This window comes from Oryza glaberrima, chromosome 1, assembly GCF_000147395.1.
Source record: "Oryza glaberrima chromosome 1, OglaRS2, whole genome shotgun sequence".
NCBI lineage: Eukaryota > Viridiplantae > Streptophyta > Magnoliopsida > Poales > Poaceae > Oryza > Oryza glaberrima.
The window spans coordinates 19,333,520-19,343,936 of NC_068326.1; the positions used below are offsets into that span (position 1 = coordinate 19,333,520).

Here is a 10,417-nt window from a genome sequence, read left to right on the forward strand (position 1 = left end):
TCGTACGTTATCTAGTCGATCGAGCAGAAAATGCACGATCACCAACGCGTTGATTCGTTGACATTTAAGGTGAGCATCACCACTTGCCTCTAATTAACTTTCTCTCTCAAGTTCCGTGCGTGCGCATCCTACATGCCGCTATTGCTTATACAGTTATGCAGCGACCTAGCTGGCTACTCGTCACTACAAAAGGAAGGCTGCCATTGAAGCGCACTGCCCAGCATATTAACAGAGCCAGAGATAGCTAGCCAGACCCTTCTTCTTTTCCCGTACTTGTCGGGTGTTTCATGCCGAGGTGCCTCTTTTGCCGTCGACGGAGAAGAAGGAAGGATTTCGGCATGAAGTTGTCAGAGCTAGGTAAGCCTGATGAGTACCTGTTCGTGTGGAGAGGAGAAATCGGTCGATTAGAGAATTTTGGGAGCGAGCGTGGGGGTGGCCGTGGCTCTTCTCCTGGCTTTGCGAAGTGGACCGTTCAAGAGGCGGCTGGGGAACGGTTTGATTGGTTGGAACCAGAGGGGTTCTACTGCTGCGAGGCACAAGGTGCGTAGTTTAAAAAAAAAAATAGCTCGGTCTACAACCGCTTGCAAAAAAAAAAAAAATCACCTGAAATAACTGCTAAAAAATTTAAAATCAGTCCTTACAGATTCAATCGTTTCTATTCCCTCCATGCTCTGACTTTTTAAGTCAAGCTTCTTAAAATTTGATAAAGCTTAGAAAAACACCAAATTAGTTTTATTAAAACTAACTTTCAAATATATTTTGATAATATGTTTATTTTAGGTTAAAAATGTTGCTATTTTTTGTAAACTTTTTTCAACTTTGACTAGAAAAAAAAGTTCATGTGACTTATAATATGAAACGGGGGAGTGCCTTATTTATAATTAATTATTTGCTAGATTTCATTCATATGACAATTCTTTTTTTTTTTTTGACAATTCTTACTTTTGAAATCACCTACTCCCTCCGTTTCACAATGTAAGTCATTGTAGTATTTTCTATATTCACAGTGATGCTAAAATGATTCATTAACATTAAAATAAATGTAAGAAATGCTAAAATAATTTACATTGTGAAACGGAGGAAGTAAATTACATGCTCCTAAGCTTTGAATTGCAGTGACATGAATATAGCTTTAGTAAATTGTACTGTGCTATATTAGTAGTATTGATATAGGAAAGAGAGGAGGGGGTAGGTGGGGGGGGGGGGGGGGGGGTACAGAAAAATTCAGGCCGTTGGATTTATTTTAACGGTGAATGGAGGGGGCACGGCCAATCTCTACCTCCCGCGGCGCCGCCGCCGCCGATCAGCACCAGCCGAAGTCCAGCAGGCGGCGAGGACCAAGTCGTCAAGTCGATGACGCGGAGGCAATGCACTAATGCAGAGGCCAAATCGAAGGAGGCGGCGGGGTAGGTCCGGCCGTGGAGGTCGAATCCCCGGAGGGGAACGAGCCGGCGAGGTGGGATTCGGCCGGCCGCATACACGCGCCTCCAAGGTCAAACCCTCATCTCTCGGTTGCTGCGAAATCTCTCCAATGCGTCTCATAATCTCCGTCCTGACCGGCTCCTGAGAAATGGTTGAAATCCGGTATAAAGTATGGAGAATTTCAGCATTCCAATCTAATCCTGCATGACGATTCTCATTTCTCAAGTCGTACAATAGAAATTTTGGAAATGTGCTAGTCGGAGATGATTTCACCTGTGTTACTTGTATTGCTTGTAGCAGTTATCCCTGCACATAACTCTATTGATGGTTAATAAGATATAAGCTCTTCTTCTAGTTTCAATTACACAGTCATGCTATTGATCTTCCTATGTACTGTTCCTTTGATGAATGATCAGTATGTTTGGCTTCTTTCAGTCCACTTTACAGGAAAAAGACTTGATGGCACTTGGTTTGCATCCACCAGAGAAGATGGTGTGCCTCTGACTTTTATATTAGGACAAGGTATAACTGTACACCCTGAATTTACCTTTTAGTAATTGCCGGGTTAATAAATCCATAACACACACACACCACTCGATCAGAACCAACGGATTCAAAACTATGTAATGTTCATGGTACTTTCTATTTAACCAACCTATGGTATTCTTAATCTTCTTAGATATTGTAATGGCTGTGAAACCTTGTGAGTTGTGATCACAAAACTTATGATTAAACACCAGTATGCCACTAACCAGGAATCTTAGGGTTTTCTACATCCGTCGCCACAAAACCAATGATTTTGTGTAATTTACTCAAACAGTTACTCCCAGAAACTATTATGGAAAATGCATGTTTAGCACATGGGCCAAGTATAATTTATTTTTTTCCTTTTAGTTTGTGATAAATATTTAAATTGCTTCACCGAACTTATTTATCATTTTTAATTGAGTAAATTTCATAGAACTCCACCTATTGTGGTCCAAGTTGCACAAAACTACAAGGATTTTGGCATTTGGCACATAACTTGTATTATGGTTCTAAAGTTTGATAAAACCACACCGTTAACCAATTTGACATATTCCTATATCAAATTTTATAAAAGCTTTACTTATATCAACGTAATATTTATTATATTATAGATAAAGAATTCATAAATTTGGGATGTGATTGTAGAACTCAAAAGTGTGGTAGATGAAAGTTAAAATAATGAATAGTGTGGTTTTGAAAACTTTATGACCATAATACCTAGGGTTACTTGAAATTTACTCTTTTTTAATCCATCATGAAACTGTCATGTATGTTAGTATGTAGTTTTATTGATCTTAATCTGATCATCTAGTCATATATTAATTGTTTTCTTTATATGGATTTGTTGATTTCTGTGTTGTATAAACTTCTCCACGGACCTATATGATCAAACAGCGGGATTTGTGTCAAGACTCTTGTTAAGGACTGAATCTTTTAAAGCAAAAGTGACTGTTAATTATTTGGTGTCTGACATTTTTGTTTCAAGCCATAAAAGATTCTAGTAGAATGCAGTAGATAACTAGATTGCATGGCTCATCTTTCATGTGTCTGTGTTTTTCAAAAAAATCTGGCTCCTTGGGTGTTTGTACTACTGTAACCATACTTTTCTCAAAAACGAGCCACACTCCAATGAAATAAAACTAAATGCTGCTTATAGAGAATGTGATGCGAGGCTTCAGTATGGCTGTTAGCTCAATGCAAGCAGGGAGAAAGCTGTGTTCACCATCCCTCCAGAATTAGCAGGCACCAAGTCTCGGTGTCCAGTTGATATCCCAGGGAATATTGCCCCCAATGAAGCACTGCGGTTTGATATTGAGCTCATCTCTCTTGTCACCATAACTGACATCCTCGATGATGAAGGCATACTGACAAAGATCATCAAGCGTGGACTGGGGAGCGATAAGCCTTGTGATTTGGATGAAGTGCTTGGTATGCAATACTACATTAGTTACTCCCTTAATCTCTCTGTTTTCTTTAGTTTTGAATTTGAGAAATTAATTGTGCCAATATTTTTCCATTATTTCTTCGATACTGCAACAGTGCCCGTGCTGTGAGTTCATTGAGCTAATACTTTTACATTTTCCTTTTCCTTTTGTAGTGAACTACAATGCTTGCCTGGAGGATGGGATGTCAGTAGGGATGAAAACGGTCGGAAACGATCGGAAAACAGCCTCAACCATTTCCGTAACCATATTTTTTTCAGAAACGAAATCGGAAACGGTAAAGTCGGAAACGAAAACGATATCGGAAATATCGGAAAACCGGAAACAGAACAATACGGACGGAAACATGTCGGTACAGATCGGAAACCGGTAACAAATACGGAAACATTAAACTATAAAAACATATATTTAACTTTACATAAGTATGTTATATATATACATAAATTCAAGCTTATACTATATAAATTATAAATTAACTTCATTTTAGCCATGTACAAAAGTTAGAGATTTTATTGAAGAGTCATTCAATCTATAAGATGTGGGTCAAGTATAGACATGTCCTATAATATCGACATATTTAGAATACGGTAATTACCATATTATAAGAAACGGTAATTTCCGCAAGAATACGGTAAATACGGAAACGATCGGTATAACAGCAAAACCATTTCCGTTTTCATTTCCATATTTTTTACCATTTCCATTTTTGTTTCGGTCGATTACCATTTCCATATGGCTCGGTCGGTAGAAAGTCGAAAACGAACGCCGGTCGGCCGGTAATTACCGTTACCGTTTTCACCCCTAGATGTCAGTGTCCATGTCTGAAGGTATTGAGTTCAACCTTGCGGAAGGTAAGAATATTTTTCCTTTACCATGATTGAATACACTTAACTATAGAAGTATTATTTTACTATGTCAGTCTAATAGAATTGTAAAATCCAGGCTTCTTTTGTCCTGCATTTGCACGTGCTGTGGAGACTATGACAGAAGGAGAGGAAGCTGTTCTCATTGTTAAACCAGAATGTAAGCTCCCCTCCTTGTATGTAACCTTCTAGTAGTTGAGTAAAATTAACAATTTGTGTCTTCTCATGCAACTTATATCTTGTAATAAATTCAATAGTCAAAGCAGATAGTGGCAACTAAATAGTCAACAATCATCATCTCAAATCTTCCTTTCTTTGCGTGCATGCATGCATTAGGAATATTTACAAGCGTGTCTTTCCATGTGTCATTTTTTGAAGAATACACTCATCAATTAATCTTGTAGTTAATATGTATTCGTTGGTGCTCTCTTTCTCTTGATCCCTAGATGGTTTTGGTGAACGGGGTAGACCATCCATAGGGGATGAAGCCGGTGTGCCACCTGATGCAACTCTCTATGTGTACCTTCAATTGATGTCATGGAAAACAGTGAGGCACATTGGAGAGAATGGGACAATCCTCAAGAAAACCCTTCGTAGAGGAAATTTGGAAGGACAGCAGACAGAGAATGAAGCAGTGGTCGGAGGTACCTTCAAGTTAGCTCCTAATCTGAAATTCTGAAGAACATATGTAGGCATATAGCTCATTACCTCTTGCTTGCATATCAATATTCCTAATGTTCGTTTGCAATGGCAGTTCGACTGATTGGTAAACTGCAAGATGGGGCTGTATTTGATCAGAGGGGCCACGAAGGAGATGAGCCGTTCAAGTTCATGGTTGACGAAGGTTGAATTTCTACAACTCGACTAACTAAAACTTGCTTGTTTCTGATAAGTGTCAGCTATTACTTTTGAAATGCAGAGCAGGTTAGCGAAGGCCTAGAGGAAGCTGTTCTTACAATGCGGGAGGGAGAGGTCTCCTTGTTCACCATTCCCCCCCATCGTGTGCAGGATCAACTTTTGGTTGTCCCTGCTGGCTCTTCCGTGACCTACGAAATCGAGCTTGTCTCAGTTGTAAATGTGCGTATATCAGTTGACTTAGTTGCCATGATGTGAAAAATTCTATATTGTTAATGCGTGTATGCAGCTTGAGTTAGTTTCCATGATTTGAAAATATAGAACCAATCTTTTGGAAACTCTACATGACATATTGGATCTGAATTAAATTTAGGATAAGCCTCCCCGGCTCATGAGTCAAGCAGAGACCATCGAAGCTGCAGCTGAAAAGGAAAAGGAGGGAGACAAACTGTTCAGCTCAAGCAAATTTTTGAGAGCTTACAGGAGATATTACAAGGTAGTAAATAATTTAAAGATGCAAAAAAAGAGGCATGAGTGTTTTTCCCAGAAAAATATGTAGCATTTTTTTCTCCCAAGTGTCAAACATATTATATGCATGCCACAAATGTTCAGACTGAATCTGAAAATCTGTTTATTTTGTTTGAAGGCCAGGCAGATCATACTCCTGCGCTCTGGACGAGGAGAAACAGATGAAGAAATTAAACAAATGTTGATTTCCCTTACCTTCAAAGCTGCTGAGTGCGCGAATCAGCTTCAACGCTATGAACAAGCATACCACCGCTATCGTGAGGTGCTTCTATTAACAAGAGTATTCCTTTCCCAAATGTTACATGGTCCAATTGGCATTCATTGGGTGCTTTTTGCCACTGTTAATCATACGCTAACCTCCTGTACACACCTATGAGCTTATTTTTTACAATCAAAACAGATATTGGAGTATGACCCTGGAAATGTGAAAGCACGGGAAATGACAGGGCGTGCATTCCCTGAAGCATCTCTTGGAATAGACACTGCTGCAATGCATAGGGGCTTGGATCAGGTACTCTTTCTTTATTGTTGTTGTATATCTTTTATACAAACCGCTAAATAATAACCTTCAGATTAATAATGTTATCCTCAAAACACACTTTTCGCTAGGCCGGCGAAGACGCCGGCCGAAATCTTATTAGAGCAAGCTTAATAGTATAGCCAACTATTAGCTTCAAATCATCTATAGTTGATTTAATAGCCAATTCATACAATAGTTATCTACATATAGTACACTATTAATATATGGTCCTACCTGTCATACATACATTGTGTCGAATGTATCTTTGAATCCGTGCTGCAGCTGGCTACAAATCTGTAGCCCGCTGCTCTCCTCTCCTCTTTTATCTCCTCGATATATGTTTATAGCTGGCTTATAGTCTGCTATTGTACCTGCTCTTAAGAGAGAAGGGGGGAAGGGGGGAGGACAACAGGGCTCAGGACCAGCAACAGGGTGTTGGCCTGGGTACAAACGTCGACCCTCGGGCGACATGCTAGAGCTCAACAACACAAACTTTACAACAATTTTGCGATCAATTGAAAATATAGCCCTCAAAACACACTGTTATGCTTAGATCGGGTTTGGCAAACAGGCCGCACCACACCACAGGTTTGGGCTCCTAGGTTGAGCTAGTTTTTTCGAACGGTTTTAAAAAACAGAACTTTGCTGTCAGCAAAACACTTGAGAGGATGGTATCCATATATGCTTACATCTATGATGGTAAACTTATCACATCTATCGCAGCCGTTTCGATCAAAAGAAAATCCCATGTTTCGGGGTATGCCTAGCATGAGGCTAAAACAAGGACATACATATCGTGGAGGCATGATTTTTGTCGCCCCCCACTACTACAGATCCGGGCTTCAGTGACGGGTCATCTGTGACGGACCAACGCAACTCGTCAAAGATGAGTAATCTCTGACGGGCTGAAAAAATATCCTCTTCAATATATGGCTACCAGGGAGGACCCGTCATAGATGTGAGGTCATCTGTGACGGCTTGCACTTGTAACCTGTCACAGATCGTCTGTGACGTGTCACAACCATGGCTCGTCACAGATGATATGTCATCTGTGACGGGTGTAGTATTATGAACCATCACAAAAGAGACCACTCATCTCTGACGGGTCTTTAACTAACACACGTCACAGATAACGTTATCTCTGACGGGTGGTAGTTATGACCCGTCAGTGATGAGTGAAAATTCAAATTTTTAAATTTTGCAAAAAACCTTGGATTGAGACATGTCCTATATAAAAGTTGTAGCTCTCGATGATATCCACAACTTTATAACTAACAACATTTCTATTAGAGATCGTTTACATCCCCAAACATGCATTACAAGTGATCAGATCTACTTTTAAAAACAAAATTTTGAGTTTTTTTCAAATGACATGGATGGATACATGCCCCGTATCAAAGTCATAGAACTCAACTAGATCTACAACAGTATAATTGAAAATATTTTCATTTCACAAAGTTTACATGTTCAAAATACATGTTATAAAGTGAGATATATTTTGAAAAATGAAATTTTGAATTCTTCAAACAACATCGGATGAAGATATTTTATATGTAAAAGTTATAATACACGATGAGATCTATAACTATTTAGTTGATAATATTTTCATTTGAAGTCATTTAGGGTGTTAAATATATGTTAAATGATTCAGACAAGCATAGACAAAATAATAACATTGGGTGAGTAGTCAATATGTGTTGAGTAGGTGAGTTGGTAAGGGAGCTCTATATGGAGGTTGAGGTCTTGAGTTCGAATCTCATGTGTAGCATAACTATATTGCGTGAAAAATTGTGAATTTGTAGGTAGTGATGTATAACCATGTATAGGATGGCTAGTAAAATTCAAAATATTTTTTTGAGGTTTTTTTGTTGCGTTTAAAATTCAAAAATTGTATTTCTTGTTTTGTCATCACTGACGGGTCGTAAGTTACAACCCGTCAGAGATGAGTCATCTGTGACGGTCAGGTAATTACGACACGTCACTGATAACTCATCTGTGATGGGTGACAAGTTTTAACCCGTCAGAGATGACTTATATACCGGTCAGAGATGGGTTATCTGTGACGGGTGTTTCACCCGTCACAGGTGATTTTGTCATCAGTGACCACTAATCACTGACAAAGACCAAACCCGTCAAAGGTGAGGGTTTGGGCCCGTCAGAGATGACATGGTCCGGCGTAGTGCCCCCACCCCACCCCCAAAAAAAACCCCAAAATTTGAAGACCAGAGCCAAATGTACCTACAGGTCACAGACTCAGGAGCCACCCGGAAGAGCCTAGGCTCTTGCTTCAGGTCTTGTCTGGGACCATAGAGAGTTCCATCAACACCTGAATGGGGAATACGCTTGTAAATTGATTTTCGAATGACTAAAATTTAAATAGCTATATTGTTTTTGGACGTGTTGAAGTTTAAGCAGACTGGTCACCTTTTTCTTTCCCTTTAGGTGCAACTCAATACGATGTTTTTTTGAGAAATTGCCAGGAAGGGCCTAGGTTGTTGCCTCAGGTGTTTCCCATCAGCAACATGTTAGCCGACGATTTATGGACAGTGAATGTAGAGATGCATCATGGATCTGTTACCCTTTTTTTTCCATGAGAGGAATGCATATCGGTGTGTATTATTCAATGACGTTGTACAATTTATGATCGCACACAGCGCCACTTTGGATTTTCGGATGACTCTACAATTTAAATACTTATATTTGTTTTGGACGTGTGGAAGTTTAAGCAGACTGCTCACATTTTTCTTTCCCTTCAGGTGAACTACTACGTACATACAACTCGATACAATGTTCCTTTCTTCTTCTTCTTTTTTCTGAATTTGAGGCTTTGAAATATTTGTAGCTCACCATGTGATTGAGGTATGTTCCAAGGACAGGAACTGCCGAACTGAAACGAGCAATGCTATAACTTGAATCAGGCAGTCATTCCATCAGAAGCATCCAATGAAAAGCCTAAAATGATGATTTTTGTTTTCCTTGTGCAGCTATTTAGGCCGAAAGAAGAGTTTCGTGTGTGCGGCTACATGGTCCCGGAGTTCTCTGAGATGAGACTGAAGCAAGGGCATAAATACCATGGAAGTATAAATATTTTTGTCCCTCCTATCCCAAGACCAGAGACCAATGCAAATCAAGCTGTTCCAGTTGCTCCTACAGGCCACAGGCTCACACACAGCCCTACTACACCTCCAGGAGCAAATAATGAGAAAACAAACAGCAGCAGTCGTGTTCCAGTCGCTGCCAGGAAGGGGCTTCTTGCTTCAGATGCATCTCTTCAGATTCTAACTGAAGACATGTTCCCTAAAAGCAATAAGGGAAAAAAAAATCTTGAGCAGCAACAGGGCTTTACAAACTCTAGTTTTTTTTTTCGAACTAATAATTAACTTAGGTCGAAATTAATGACGATTCTATGGACACAACCCAACGGTGGAGATGGCCTGAAGAATAGAACGAAACACCCCAAATTTCATACATGAATATGTTCCCTAGGTTCATAAGGAACAAATATTTCTGATGTAAAATCTGTAAGGAAATTCAGTGCAAAATACTAGTAGGCGTCTAGTTGCGTCAAGAACATAAGAAAACGTTGTTTTGGGTTGGAGAGATGTTCAACAAACCCGGTTGAAAGAGATGCTCAGTAGAGGAGGAGGTAGAAATTAGGCAAAATTGGTTATATAGCATTGAAAGTTCACGTTTTTAAGTTTATAGCACCGAAAGATATCTGTTCACTTTAATAGCACAAGTTCACCCTGTTCCCATTTTTAACGCTTCCGTCAATTCTCGGTCGTGCCTTTGTGCCTGGAATTTTTGAGAATGTTTCCTAGTGTTTTTGTGCCTGCTCTCAGTTTGTGCTAGTACCTGGTCCTGGTCAGTCTTTTACTCTTTTAATCTCTTGCTTGATTTGTTTTGATTTTCCTAAGTAAAACAACATTCTTCTAGGTACGGAGGGAGTACTATTTCTATGTTCTCAAGTGTTTAACTGATAGCCAAAGATTTAAAAGGTTTATCCAAAATCCAGGCAGTGTTTGGTTAAAGGGATAGGGAAATGATTTTCGACCCACCAAAAAACATATTTAAATCCTAACCATTCATTCTCCCTCTTCTATTTAATTCTAACCCTTCATTCATTTCCCAATCCTAATCCCACTCCTCATTTCCCATTATCCAAACACACCCAGAGAGTACTCACAAGTTACAAATCTTTTATGTAACTAGCGAGGAGGATGGGGCGCGACGTTGTGGGGCGGCGCGAGCGCGGCGTG

At 39.6% G+C, this 10,417-nt stretch overlaps 1 pseudogene; it reads left to right on the plus strand.

Annotated features, from left to right (window-relative positions):
* Positions 1–203: 203 nt before the first annotated feature.
* Positions 204–9,938, plus strand: LOC127781872 (70 kDa peptidyl-prolyl isomerase-like; annotated as a pseudogene).
* The last annotated feature ends 479 nt before the right edge of the window (positions 9,939–10,417 follow it).